Here is a 16,294-nt window from a genome sequence, read left to right on the forward strand (position 1 = left end):
AATAAAACCATTGCCTAAAGATACTTTTGAATATCTTAGAAATCAATTGGGGGTGACCACCCCTCCGGAAGAGACTTAGAGATGTAGAGATGCATCAATCCGGTGAGCTTATCAGAAATATCTTCTGATCTGGGTTGATGAGATGGTGCTACTACTCAAGGGGAGTAGTTAGTTGATTGGTTCTATTCTTTGGCATCATCCCTTTTTCATTGATGTCAAAGGGGGAGATATGTCCATGTGAAAAAATTAAAAATCATATTTCAGTATGGAGGAGAGATTTGTGTTGTTCTTCCTTGGGGAATAATGTTTGAAAGTTTTTTGGTGATTGTTGGCATTCCTTGGCACTTGGATGTTTTTCACGTTCAGTGTTTCCATCAATGCCAAAGGGGGATATTGTTGGAAATATGCAGGAATTGATTATGTGTTGTCATTGATGTCAACACTGCTCTAGTTGGTTGTTGACTTGCTTCAGTTGGACATGGTTTTGGCAGAGGTTATCAGAGATTCTGCTCTAGTATGTTTGGATTGTTGGATTCAATTTTGGTAGGATATTAATGATGATTATATGCATGTGATATTTAGTTGGTTTGTGATTTGGTGCTTCGAAAGCTATTGATTATGTTCTAGTTTGCCAGTTGTTGTTCTTGGTCCCAGGTGATGATATTTGATGAAATGGCTAAGTGGTTTTGATCCAGCTTCTATAAATAGTTCTTAACATGTTGAAGGTGTTCTTGATCGTGTCCCAATTGTTTGGTGGCTTCACATTGGCTAGCATGAAAATTTGGTGATCCTATTTGGGTCTGGTTGGATATTCTATGTTATTGACACTAAGGGTTTTTTCCGATTGGTGTAACGTGTTGCGATTCATCTTGGCGAGATTTCCAGTGGATGTAATTGTTTGGGAATTTGAATTAGGTCCATGCTATGTAATGTAAATTATAATATTGGTCTGGTGTTCCCTCTTTGTATCGTGTGATGTAATTGATGTAATAATGAGTTGAGAATTTAAAGGTTTAGCCGACCTTGTTATCAAGGTTGATGATTTGTATATATAGGTGATATGCTTAGGTAATTTTGTATTGGATGTCTTTTTTGCATTATTAGTGAGAGGTAAATGTGCGAACAAGGATATATCATTTAGCGAAGTGTTGTGGAGAGTTTAGTATTGTTGGGCAGACAACACTGTGCTTAATCAGAACTATAACCAAGCATTAGAGATGCTATTTTCACAGTTCATTTCCTCTGGATTGTAGTTTGTTGATTATGTAAGTTAGTGAGACTTCACTTTTGTGTTGAGGAGTGTCCTCTAGGCTATTGGCTTGATTTCAAGTGCAATCCCCACTGTAATATTTTCACATATTGCTACAAAAGTATTATCTGATTGTGGGTAGGGTTTCCCATCATGGTTTTTCCCTTCACTGGGTTTTCCATGTCAAAATATTGGTGTTGTGTGTTGTGTACTCTCATTCTTAATCTTTCACTACGTTGTTCTTATTTTTCTCTAGTAAAAGGTTTATAATCTGCAAGAATTATTTAACTTGTGGAAAACTGATTCACCCCCCCCTCTCAGTTTTCCTCTCATTCATTCCAACATGTCCCTACCAATTTATAGAATATGCAAAGGGATTATAGGTCTAGGACTTTTAGGGAAAAACAAAGATTGTCCACCTAATGAGGAAGAAACAATAATTGTCCTCTTTGAAGTTGCCTTATCAAATGACCTTTGTGGTAGGGGAGGTGCAACCTAGGGTAATTGTGAAACTTTAGAGGTAGGTAGAATAATGGGTGGGGCCTCATAGCTAGGTGGAGGTAATGATGGAATAGGTCTATGAGGTGAGAGAATTGGTCCAATTAGGGAACCAATGGATTGATATGAATTAGTTTCACACTCAACTTGGAGGACCTCATGTCCCACTACTCATGTCCTCTCATGAGGCAACAATATTTGGTCAACATCTGCGTAGGCATTGAAAATTACCTTCATCTCCTCTTAAGGTATCAAAATCTCTTCCCAAGGTGCAACATATGTGCTATCAGCTCTCTTCTTCAAGTTCTCATAATATTAAATCTTCTACCACCTCTCCTACTTGAGAACTTCATTATAGTCTGAAAAATTTATGATTATATCATTTTCTTCATTGATTGATGTCCAAGGATTTTTGCCTTTTGTAGGATTTGTACAAACCATTCTAAATCATAAAATCTATAGGTAGCCCAAGGAAGATTAATTGTTTAACATATTATCTAGGAGATCATAAGATCTCCTATTTGTAAAAGATACATCTCTTCCCTCACTTGAGAGGGGAGAAGTGATCCTTTCTTATGAACTCCCCCAATGAGGGACTTCTCTATCTAATGTTGGAATATGCACACTCCAATGAGACATTGTATGTGATTGAAGGTTTTGTCATTGATGGCAATCTTACAATCCTATGGCACCAACAAGGCATTACACTGGCATCAGCAGAACACACTCTACACCGACACTCATAACACTGGTACCGACACAAAGAAAGGAAGCATACCGACAAAGAGGCCGACATGATTTTTGATATATTATATTTTGTTTATTATTTGAAAAACTTTGTAAGCCGACTTGATATCATTATAGGACATTTTTGTAAGTAAGGAGAAAAAGATTAGGTAGACCTATTATGCGAAATATAGGTTAAGGGGTATATGTAAAGAACAGAGCAGAAATCGGTACTGAATCTGGCATTGAAGATGCTATTGTAAAGCAGTACAAGTTATTGGAATTGTATAATCCACATTGTAAGTTAGTGAGACTTCCGATTTGAGCAGTGAGCTCTAGGCACTTGGCCTTCCTGCATGTGCAGGCCCCTATTGTAAGTAATATTCTCTTATTGGCCAGTAAGTGAATATTGTGGGTCACAAATCCCATCGAGGTTTTTCCCACACCAAATTTCCTCATTAAATCATTGTGTTATGGTGTGATTTTCATGTGGTTTCTTTCATTTCTATTTATTGCATTATTTCCAGCATACTGGTACACTGTTACAATATGTTTTGCATGTTTTAAGTTGAGAAATTCTAATTACCGGTTAGATACTGATTCACCCCCCCCTCCCCCCCCTCTCAGTATCTGTGAGTTTCCTAACAACTGTTATTAGAGCTTGGTCCTCTATTTTTTAGAAGCCTAACAACTTGAGGAAGATCTTGACAGCAGTAAAGATGGAAAATCTGATGAAGCAACTTGAAGCAGCTCTCTCAGACTATGATGCAGAAAAATTGAAAAAATATCAAACTAGAAGATGATCTAAAAGCAGCTCAGGATATCATTTAGGCACTTCAAGAGAATCTTACTATTGCAAGAAATAAGAGAAGAGAACTTTGTGAAAAGATGCAAAATGAGAATGATGAAAAGGAATCACTTAATGATATGTTAAGTAAGCTAAAACTAGAGAACATAACTACAATGAATGAGATACAGGATATGACTATGAGATTTTGTAAAGAGATTGAAGATAGGAAGAAGAATGAAAAAGAATTGACCAGAAGACTAAGTGATGCAACAAATGAGAACACAAGACTTAGCTATGAAAGTGATCTATTAAAGATAGATCTGATGCACACTCAAAATGACTCCAATGAATTGATGAGATAGAAAGAAGTCTTAGAAAGAGAACTAGAAACTGCAAATCAACATAAAGAAAAATTCAAAAAAAGCTCAGAGGAACTTGGCACCTTGCTGAAGAATCAAAAACCTAAAGGTGACACTTCTGGAATTGGCTTTAAAGTTGGTGAAAGCTCCGGTACTACAAACACACAGGATCACAACAAACCGGTAAGGCAACCTAATGCTTATAATTTCAATGGAAAATGCTTTAACTGTAATAAGTATGGTCATAGAGAAAATGAATATAGATCTAGAAATTATCAGAATATCAACATACCCACCGGTCAATGTTCTAAATGCAACAAAGTTGGTCACAATTCTGAAAATTGTAGAATGAATGTGAGATGTTATATTTGTGGAAGATTTGGACATTTATCTAATCAATGCAGAACACAAACCGGCATAGGTTATGGGAAAGCTATTCAGAAGAATAATGTAACTTGTTATGCATGTAACAAGATTGGGCATATTGCAAAATTCTGTAGAAGTAAAGGATCACCGACAGACAACAAAAGTTCTAGCTTGAAAGGTAAAGAAAAATTTGAAGAGGATAAGCAAGAATTCTCAAAACAATGGATTAGAAAAGCTGATCTAAATATTGAGAATACTCCTCCACCGGTAGAACCAGTCCATGCTTCACCGACAGGATAGAGTGATGCTCCACTGGTAGGAAGTTCTTCATCAAAATGAAGAAAGTTTCCTTGAGGGTTTGGCGATCTAATGACAAATGTGCTATTATTCCCTCGGTTAGAGATGAGAAGTTGGAAATTACTTCATTACCGACAGACAATGTTAAGTAAACACTTAACTGGCATGCATTTAATGTGGTAGATGGAAAATTAATACTATAAATTTGTGGTTTTGGCTCCATTTCATTTCACCATGATTTCAAACATTCATAGAGCATGAAATTTATAGAGCTAAGGGATTTTGAGCAAAGAGGCGAAGCACTTCAAGCAATCAATCCATCCAAAGGCAAAAAGGGTATTTTATCATGGCATCCACCTCTGCACTTGAATATATAGAAAACCCTACTATTGTTGAAGTTGTAAAAAGACTTAGGCTCATATTTCAATTAGTACCCGAGGTAGCAAAGAAAGATGATTCTTTAGGTGCTTTTTCTCAAATTCCTAAGGGAGTTGTTTATGCTAAAGACCCCAAAATTTACATTCACTGCAACATTGAGGAACTAGGAGATGAAGAGATTAAAACCATGTTTAAATCTATCATATGTGATGAATCCAGTAATGTAAAAGATGAACATAAGATCATTGAAACCCTGGGATTTACAAAGATCCTTAGCATTCCTGAATTCCCCAAGGATGTGATTAGGATAGTCTTAAGCAGGGCACATGGTGAATTTTTCTGGTTAGATGCAATTTACAAAATCACCAAGGAAGCTGTGAAAGTTGTCACAGGGTTACCAACCACTGGTAAAAGGCGAGACAAAACTAAGAAGGTCTCCAATGACCTAGTTATGAACCTAACTAGTACAACATCCGACAGGAGGTCCTTGAGGGTAAATGATGTAATAGACATAAATGTGAGATTTTTTAGCATTATATTAGGATATAAGGCAACTCATGCAAACAAACTCAATTTAGTGTCAAGTCTGTGCATTAAGAGTGCTTATGACATGGTCATAGATAATGTAAAGATTGATGTATGTGAGTGGTTGAAGGATGCATTAATTGACAACTTAGGAAAGATTAAGAAGGACAAGAAAGAAACTTTTAGGTTTGGAAATCTGCTAGTATGTCTGATGCTACATATAACCAAACAGGTTCCCAGTATAGGCTACAAAGAACTTGGATATGATATACCGGTAGGTAAATAGCTAACATAACTATTAAACAATATGGGAGAAGATAAGGATCAGAATATCTAAGACTATTTTCAAGCACTTAAGGCCAAAATGAAGAAAAGAATCAGATTATCACAAAAGATTGTTGAAAAATATAAGGATAACATATTCTTTATAATTAAGAAGGATGAGATTTGGATGGAAGCAGTCATCCCTAGTACAGTTTGGGTAACAGAAATGGGTTATGAAATAGATGACCTTATCATGGAAACATATGCCAAAGCACTTCTAGAAGCCCCTAAAGAACCTAAGGAAGAAGTATTTGGTAGTGCAGAAACTACTGAAAGCCAAATACAATCCCATAAAAGAGTAAAAAGGGTTGAAGTAGTAGTAAGAAGAGGTTCTAGGCAAGTAAAGGAAATCAAGGATAAAGTAATGCAACAAACCGGTATAACAAAGGATGAGTTAGCAGCTCCACAACCTAAATCTCACCTATCATCGGTAGGCACATCTTCAGAGACTGACATGCCTACAACTTTCAAGAGAGTTGTAAGGAAAAGAGATCCCTCACCGGCAACCACACCCTCACCTAGGAGGACAAGACAAAAACAACAAGTAGTGAGATCTCCGGTAAGAAAGGCTACACCAAAGAAGAAGAAGAGGACAAATAAGGACATGGACCCTCTTGACATACTGTTGAATGAAATTACAGAGGAAGGGAAACTGAAGAATATAGAGAAATTATATGATACTCTGACAGCTGATAAAAAAGAACAAGTAGAAAACAGTGTTATATTACATATGGATATGTATAATAAATTTCTAACGGAAGTAGTAGATGATTTACCTGAAGAACTGTTTAAGAGATTGGAAGCAAGAAGACAAGCAGTAGTAGAACTTGACAAGAAAATAAAGATAGAAAAGATACTTACTGTATACCCGGTGAATTCACCCAAAGAAATTGATGACTTAATTGCTAAAGCCAACCGGTCAGTATTTTCTACTGCACATCGACACATTGCTTTAATGGTTGGAAGAGTTAATGAGGTGACTGAAGAGACAAAAAATGCATGGGACATTTTCCTAGTGGAAAAAGAAAAACAAGAAGAATACATGAGCCACAAACCTATAAAGGTTTATCAGAAGGATAAAGACAAGGGTAAAAGTAAAGTTGGTGGACCACCTAGTATCAAGGTTAAAGACAACTTCCCCCCACCTCCTTTGATTACTCCACTGGTAACAACAACAACTACAAAAGATCAACTAACAGTTGAAAGTATGGATGTAGAGGATGTCAATCCTAATCCTGAAGTCTTATATATAGTGGATGTTGATACTCAAAAGATCAACATTGTGGTAGACAAAGATACAACTGATAAGACTGGCATGGCTAGTGAGCCTCTAGTAGATGAGCAAACTGAAAACACACAAGAGAAACCAATAGATGTCAAAGAGAAATATGTAGAAGTTTAGACTCATACTGAGACAATGCAACAAATAGAGAAACAAATAGAGAAAAAGGCTCCGGAACAGGAACAACAACTGGTACAAGAACAGGTTCATGAGGAAATAGTGCAACCGATAACTAGAGAAGTAGAAAAACCATTGCTTAAGGAAATGCAAACACAAACAGACCTACCAGAGGTCAATACAAGCTTGGTTACTTCCACCGGTGGGACTCAAAATGTAGGTTCCTCATCATCAGGATACAAATCAACTAATGTGACTGAAGTACTCTTAGATTCAATTAAAAGGATAACAGATTGTAGCTCACAAGATTATAAGGCAATAGATGACACCATACCAATTTTGAAGAGACTAGCTCCTAACTGTAATATAGACAATAAGGATTCATTAAGTCAGATTGAAATTTTGTCCAAGTATATCAATGAAAATACAGTGACTATTGAGAAAGTAAAGGAAGAGGCATTGAAGGATAAATTAGAAATTGAAAAACAAAGATTCTTTGATGAGCAGATAAAGAAGTGTACCAGGGATTTTGACACACTTCTACCGGAACTATGTAACTTATTGAAAGAGTACAAAACTCTGTACAAAGACACCTATAAGACAAACTTTTTGACTGTAGACATAGTTATGAAAATAAGCAAGGTATAGGACGAAATCAATAAACTTGCTGATAATTTTGTTAACTCACCTGATACATTATCAGTTTTTGAGCAAAAGATAACAAATTTTGAGGAAGAACTACTTAAATTAGAAAGAGAAAAGGAGAGAATAGTGAATAAGGCAAAGCATCTGAGATTAAAACTAAGTCCAAGATTGGACTATCTAGCATCATTGCGGAAGGAAATATCTGAGGCACTGATACAGGGACAGAAAACATCGACAGAGCATTTGCAGCACCTCACCAGTATAGCTAAAAGAACAGAGACAACAATAAGAGACGGTAAAAAGTTTATGGAGAGTATAAACTTGATTTTGGCGGATGATCTATTTCAAATTGTAACTACCCAGTTACAAGGTTGAAACTACAAACTCTACTGACATCTTGACAACCTTTGTCATTGATGCCAAAGGGGGAGTAGTGGTATGAGAAAATTCAATATCACAGGAATCATATGCTCAGGGGGAGCACACATTTTTGGTAACATTTTTGGATACACTTTTGAAATTTCTCAGGAGTGTTGCCATCAATGCCAAAGGGGGAGATTATTGGCATATGCACACTCCAATGAGACATTGTATGTGATTGAAGGTTTTGTCATTGATGGCAACCTTACAATCCTATGGCACCAGCAAGGCATTACATCGGCATCAGCAGAACACACTCTACACGGTCACTTAGAACACCAGTACCTGTACAGAGAAAGGAAGCATACCGGCACAGAGGCTGACAGGATTTTTGATATATTATATTTTGTTTATTATTTGAAAAACTTTGTAAGCCAACTTGATATCATTGTAAAATGACTTATATATATTGACGCCCTCCTAAATGGCACAAGGTTAGTCTAAGATCAAAGAACACAAAACACACAAAACATTAGCGTTAGTCAATCAAAAACTAATCTATGAAGGCATTCCAAAAGAGACACAAAGAGACATGCTAATATATCTAATAAGTAAAACAAAGTTCATGAGACATCTCCAACTGCCTCTTAGCATGGCCTTAGCTTCTTCTCCCTTGTTCCTCTCCTCTCCAAGTTCCAAAATAGTGTAGCTCTCAGCAGCTTTTTGCACTATGGATGCTTATGGAGGATTGAGATTGTAGTATAGCTCCAAATGTGAAATAAAAAGCTAATACTAATGCTAAAATGATGTATTTTAACCAAAAAGACAAGATTTAGTTATGCTATGCTAAATGCTCTCTAAAATGTCTATAGTCTAAATGCTTACAAGTTTTCAGGATCTGGATTATGAAGGAATGGGCTCTATTTATAGGAAAAATGGAGCAGTGGATGGCCAGGATTGAAAGATTTAATCAAGGGCCAAGCTTGAAAGTTGGGGATCCATGTGCACAATTGGCACCAATAAAATAGTGACAAGTGTCAACACAGGATTGGGTTGAGAGAAGAGGTTGGAGGCATTAAAGGCCTGAGAAGACCTCATGGTTATCTAGAAACTAAGGGTCAAGCCTAAATTAGGATTACCCACTGGATTAGGAGTTAATGCAAGGATAAACCTTTGTGCAAATGATTAAGAGATAATCATGGTCAAAGCATTAAAGGCTTGATGAGACCCTTGGGTTGGGTAGAGGTTGAGTCAAAACAAATGTTTTAACCATGTGGAAAAGTTTGGGTTAACCATTAATGGTTATTGGAGACTTTGTGGATTAAGTGGTTGAAAGTTGGAAGCTTTTAATGGCTATCAAAGACTTTGAGCCATTTAGTGGTTGAAGGTTGAAAGCCTTTAATGGTTATCAAAGACTTTTAGACTTTGAGAAGTGACTCCATTTTGCTTATGAATGTGACAATAATTAGGGGATGGATTAGGCTAATTAGGAAGGGGTTAGAAGAATTTAGAAGGGGATTAGATTTTGCAAGTGGATTTGGTGGGTGAGGGAAAATAGGATTTTATTTAAAATAAAAATTCATTTATTTCAAAAATGTGTGCAAGTTGCATTTGTAGGAAAATGCAAGTGTGGGGGGGGGGGGATAATGATTTAAATAAATGTTTTATTTAATTTATTTAAAAGAGGAAAAGGGGATTTTAATTAAATAAATAGATTTTATTTATTTAATTGATTGAAATTTGATTTAATGAATTAATTAATAGAAGAATGTTTGGGGATGAATTAATTAAATATTAATTTAATTAATTGATGGCTAGTGCATTTTTAATCAAATAAATACGAAATATTCATTTAATTAAAATGGACAGATTTATGTGACTACATTTGCCCCTCTTTGAGACGGTGCAGTTTATCGCATCGTTTCAAAGAAAGAAAAAAATAGGTGTGAAGAAATATGCCCCATAAAATGTAAATTTAATGGGTGGTATGCCCCCTCGAGAGATGGGCCAAATTTTTTTGAAAAATCGGGCGATTTCTCGAAAAAGAGTGAAAATTGGCAGGGTGGTAGAAGAGAAGAAGTTAGGCATACTGGAGAAAAATAGAAGAAAACGGGGGAAACATGGAGAAATGGGGGGATCGGGAAGTGCACGGGGACCACGACGATGAGCAGGGCGAAGTTACGGTGACGGTGGGGGGGTATAAATGGGGTGAAAGGGGGGAAAATAGGATCATTTGTGACCGCGACCAGTTGAAAACGATAGCTCTGACAGTGACATTTAGAGGAGCAAGGAGGAGTGAAGATGCCGATTCCGATCACCGAGCATAGATTCGAGCGAGTCCGCCGGTTCCAACGCCCAGCCGACTACGGACCAGCGGTACGCAAATTCGAAAACTTACTTTTGATGCATTTTTGATAGGTTTTTAGCTGAGTCGAAGTCAAGTCGGAGCAAGAGCGCTGGAACTATGGTTTTAGCGCTTTTGCTCCATGAATTAGCGCTATTGTGCCGCAATAGCGCTATTGTAGTCTGGTTTGAGCGCTTTTGTATTCATTAGCGCTAATGTAAGCAAGTTTTAGCGCTCTTGACCAAGTAGCGCTATGGTAGGGTTAATTGAGCGCTATTGACGCGTAATAGCGCTATTGTATAGCGGATTGAGCGCTTTTGTTTTTGTAGCGCTATTGTAGAGCTTTTTGAGCGTTATTGCAAGGGTTGTAGCGCTATTGTGTAGAATGAGCGCTATTGAAGATAAAATAGCGCTTTTGCCTTAGGATAACGAGATGCCCCTAGTTTTGGATAAAATAAATCTCCTGATGCCAATGATTGATAGATGGCGAGGTGAAGTGGGAGTTATTTTGAACCATAGCAGCCCGATGAGACTTAGGTCATTTGTTAGAATAAATGCCTGTTGAAGTCTAGGCGGCCATGATTGCTTACCTGTTGAGACCCAAAGATACTTGATCAAAGTATCTGATGATAGTCTAGGTTTAAACTTAAGAAAGTTTGATAACAAAACAACTGATGGTGATTTGATGAATGTCGATGTGCAAAGGATTTGCGCGTGTTGCAGTTACGCGAGCGCCACCCTGCGACACAGGGGTTGCGGGATCGATTGACGCAGATAGAGATAGACTGTATTGCAGCTACTGGCCTGTACGAGGTGATGCACATGCCCATGATTCGGATGAATCACATCCTGATCACAGCATTGGCAGAGCGATGGCACAGTGAGACATGTACATTTCATTTAGCCCAGGGAGAGATGACGGTGACATTGGAGGACATGTGGCGTATCCTTCGGATTCCGATTCGGGGAGAGTTGGTCACATATGACAGATCCTGGGGGACGATTTCATGTCAGAGGATTTTTGAGGATGATGTGTATATTGACGATGGCTCGATCGCATGGGAGGATATAGCGGCACTATATGAGCCTCTTCCAGCAGTGTTGTCAGGGATTGTGGGAGGACTTCTATGTCCAGACAGGCGGTCACATGGATTGGCAGTGGGATGGGGACAAGTGATAGAGATGATGATGACCGAGGGGACCCGATTTGCATGGGGGCCGTGCGTGCTGGCGCACATGTATCAGGAGCTACACGAGGTAGTGTACAGGGGGAGAGGTTCTTTTGCAGTGGGCATGACGTTGCTGCATGTGTGGGCATGGGAGCACTTACCAGTGACTCGACCAGTGAGTCTCAGATTCTGAGCCGTGGACCAGCCATACATGTTTATGTACAGTGGCATGATGAGTCAGCCCCACTTGGGGAAGTTAGAGTGGTGGCGGCAGGCATTGGATGACCTGGATGCAGTGATCTGGCGGCCATACTTGGAGTGTGAGCCATGGGAGGATGATGCGGAGGCACTATCGTATTGCTTCATGACCCGATTCCTCATTGGGAGGACCTCTTATCATGTGGAGAGACAGGTATCGGGACGGGTGATGAGGCAGTTTGGACGGCAGCAGGGACTGCCTAGCGGATCAGGGGAGTATGCACGAGTGATCCAAGAGCGGTATGCATGGGGTCCAGTACTACCATATGATCAGGCACTGGCAGAGTTTCGGACACAGCAGGTGAGGCCATGGGACCTACGACCAAGGGTCGTTGATGCAGGGGTGACAAAGGAGTATACACAGTACCGAGCGGCACACCCGATCCGACGGATATCAGACCCGGCAGAGCCGATCCCATCTTTTGAGGATGAGAGAGGATGGGGATGAGGATGGAGAGCAGGAGGCTGAGGAGGAGGAGGAGATGGAGGAGGAGGTGGAGTTGGAGGAGGAGGAGGAGGAGGAGGTGGGGGTGGAGGAGGAGGAGGAGGTGGAGGAGGTGGAGGAGGTTTGGGGATGCCGAGGCAGCGGAGAGGGAGAGGTGGACTACCTCTTCAGATATCACAGGGACCTTTGATGCAGGGAGGAGTGCAGCTGAGTGGGAGGGGAATGGAGAGAGAGATCCCGATGGATACAGGTGCAGGGGAGGGTGGTGCAGGGGAGGGACCTAGTGGAGGGGGTGATACAGGTGCGGCAGCCATGGACATGGGGGAGGGAGCTACTGGGGATCTGCGGGAGCATATGATAGGTTATTTGCAGACCCGGGTGGAGAGATTAGAGGAGGAGATAGTAGCTAGGGATGTGTAGCTATTTGCACGTGAGTCAAAGCTGATAGTGGTGCTGCCGGAGAGAGATACTGCGGTGGAGAGATTGGCGGAGCTGCAGGAGAGAGTCCGAGCTGGAGTAGGAGCACAGGGTCCTACAGGGGAGATTATGAGGCAGTTTGGGCGAGCACAGGCTGAGATAGAGTACTGGTGAGGTTTATATGAGCAGGTGGTGCCACTCAATCAGCGAGCTCTTAGTTATACCCAGATGCGGCAGACGAGATCCGAGCGATCACAGAGGATGCAGAGCAGTGGGGGAGTGATGGGTCCTTGGAGGCGGGATAGATCAGGAGATGCAGGAGGGAGTGGAGGTTCGATGAGGCCTCCACGGAGAGATGGATCAGGTGGGGCAGGTACCAGCGGTGGAGCAGGTAGGGGTGGTGGTGGGGGTACAACATCTGGCCAGAGCGGCATTTGAGAGAGCATTTTTTTTTTTTGCATATATGTATTGTATCATTGTCTATTTTTGGACTGTATCTTGGATGGCTCTTGGCAGCCGATTTTGTAGACTTCATTGTACTCTGATATATGAGTTGATATATATGAGGAGATCCCATATTGTGATGATTATGCATGTGATGATGTATGGATGTTTATGCATGATTATGTTTGTTTGCGTAGATGGATATGTGTATATGTATGCATTTGATGAGATGTTTCTTTTTATGCATGTTTTTATGATGATTTATGATGTTGTATACTGACATATGAATGCAGGTTTATATGTGTATGATGTATTTGAATTTTGATGTAATGCTTTATGTATAGAATGCCATGATGAGGATATATGCTTATGCTTGATGCATGAACAGGATTTTTGATGTTTCCTATTGCAATGTAATGATGAGATGATTTATGTGACGATGTTTGAATGAATGATGTTATGTATGAATATGCATCTAGATGTGTTTAGATGAATGCAATATGGAGAAACAAAATGTAAAGTACAAATGTTTATATGATGATGCCTAAATGAACGCAGATGGATAAACAAATGTAAAGTACAAATGTTTATATGATAATGTGTTTTAAATGAATGCATATGTAAAATGGATATATGAAATGGTATGAACCAATGTTTTGTAAACAAATGGACTTATGAATCTAAAATGCTTTAAATATGAAAGTGTGATGATACTATAACTAATATTTGTAATAACTGTACCTTAATACAATTAAAAAGAGGATAATGAATGCGATGTGAAATGAATCCTAAAATGAGCATAATAAGATACTTAGTAATGAATGAATGCATCTTTTAACTATAAAGAAATGAATGCAAATGATAAATGATGAAAAGTTTTTAATAAAATAATAATAGATAATTTACACTGGATGAAATGCTTAGTAAATGATTTAAAACAACCAAAGACAATTTGATCCCATGAATGAATCTAATTATTTATGATTGATGCAATGATGAAAATGATTTTGTTAATGAAAACTAATGTCAATAATGAACTATATGCAATGTTTAAGTTTAAAAATGACATGAATGGTCGCAATGCAAGATGCACCTAAATGCAATGATGATATGACCATGAGGAATGCAAGGTTTTTAAGACTTTGCATGATGCATTGATGATGTATCAGAGTACTCGGTCGTGATTTGTATCCAAGACCAGCTTTTATTAGTCATTCATGTAAAAGCCTACATATGAATGAATGAATGGATGGGTGAGATGCAACGGAATGCAAGATAGAAACAGATGAGGTGAAATGACGATCCATAGTGCTCTATTTTCATCATTGAGCTTTAAAATGTTGGAAGAAAATACAAGCATCTTGACACAATGATTCAAGATGACCTGAGTATTTCTTTCATGGATTTTAATATAGCAAGTTAATACAAACGACTTGATATAAGGGTCAAGTCGACCAGAGTATTGCTTGTGGAACAGACAAGGATTATCTCCTTTCGTGCATGACTTGGATCATCCTCCTTGATCTTAGGCTGATCAGATCCTGAGACAAGTACATATCGTACTAAGAAAATAAAACCTTTATCCAATTTGGAGGAAGAGGAATCAAAGGATGAGCATTGTTTCTGCAAACAAACAGTATATATACATAAAGAATAAAGAATAAGGATCCTTGGTAATGGTTCATGTCCATATGGTCGAGATATACGCTGTAGTCAGCAAGCCGTAGTGATCTATGACTGCATTTTTGTCTATGATCACATAGCTTAGTGAACTTCCCATGTAGACACCATTAGTACATGCCCCAGAACTTCATCGGAAATAATGCGCAAACGATACAAAACAATGCTAAAAGATTCCGATACAGATAAACAAACGATTGTACTCACAAATCAACCAGGTATTTGATAGCTTAACATAATTTTCTTGTCAAAGAAAATGTCATCTTGTCTTTGTTTTTGAGAAGGAAGGATGCATCCTTGTTTTAAAGACAGTTTGGTTTGTTGATGTTGATTGTGTGGTTGATTGGTAAATGGTCATTGTGTGAGTAGTTTGTCAATGTTTGTTTTGGTATCTGCATAGATGGGTATGTGCAAGGTGTTGCCATGTTTTCGGGTGATTTTCAATGTTTTCTAATGTTTTTGGATTTTGTATTGTTTTTGAATGTTTTTGGTATTTTTCGAGACATTTTTGAATGTTTTTGGATTTTGTTGAGACATTTTTTAATGTTTTTGCCAATGAATCACCAGTAATGTAGAATCCACTTCCATCATCTAGATTGTAAGGGCATTACCCCCAAGTTGGACATGATTTATGAAAAAGCGGGATGCTAGACGCATGAAGTACTTTCTTAATTGCAGATCAAATAACAAGCCCATGGTTTGGATGGATGGATGTGTGTATGCATGAATGTGATCACAACGAGCCTGAAAGATACTGGAGCCATTGCCTTTACGAGTGGCCCCTGTTTGCCAGGTTTTCACCATCGCACTTACCCAAGGTGCCACTGGAGTGGTTGTTCACCGTTTGGATGCATGATTTTTCTTTACTTTTTTGAATGTTTTTGTATTTTCTTCAGGACATTTTCTGAATGTTTTTGGTATTTTTCTGATATGTAGGGGAGCCTGATGCGCTGTACACCTTAGGTATAAAATCTTTTGAGGTGCATGCTATTGATTGGATCTGCAAGCGGTTCTCCTTCTGAAGTAGCCAACTGATATGCCCCGGACCCGAATACAGCAGTGACAACATATGGGCCCAGCCAGTTTCATTCAAACTTGCCTTGATGTTCTCTGTTTGGTTGGTTGTGAGGATTTTCTCGAAGAACAAGATCACCTACCTCAAATGTACGAGATCTAACTCGGTGATTGTAGCTTCTGCTCATGCGCTGCTGATAGGCTTTGAGGTGATTGTATGCAGCTTGTCGTTTCTCATCAAGTAACTCTAAATCCTGAAGACATAAGACTCTGTAAGCTTCATCATTAATGAGATTATGCAAGGAAACCCGTAATGATGGTATCTCAACCTCAATAGGTAAGATAGCTTCTGCACCATAGACCAATGAATAAGGAGTTGCACCTATAGGGGTTCGAATGCTAGTTCGATATGCCCATAATGCTGGATTCAATTGAACATGCCAATCACGACCGACATCATTGACTGTCTTCTTTAGGATTCTCAATATGTTTTTATTGGATGCTTCGGCCTGACCATTGCCTTGTGGGTAATAGGGAGTAGAAAAGTGGTGTTGGATATGAAATTTCTCACAAAGCTCACGGACATCCTGATTTTTGAAAGGAAGAC

The sequence above is a fragment of the Cryptomeria japonica genome, chromosome 4, assembly GCF_030272615.1.
Source record: "Cryptomeria japonica chromosome 4, Sugi_1.0, whole genome shotgun sequence".
NCBI lineage: Eukaryota > Viridiplantae > Streptophyta > Pinopsida > Cupressales > Cupressaceae > Cryptomeria > Cryptomeria japonica.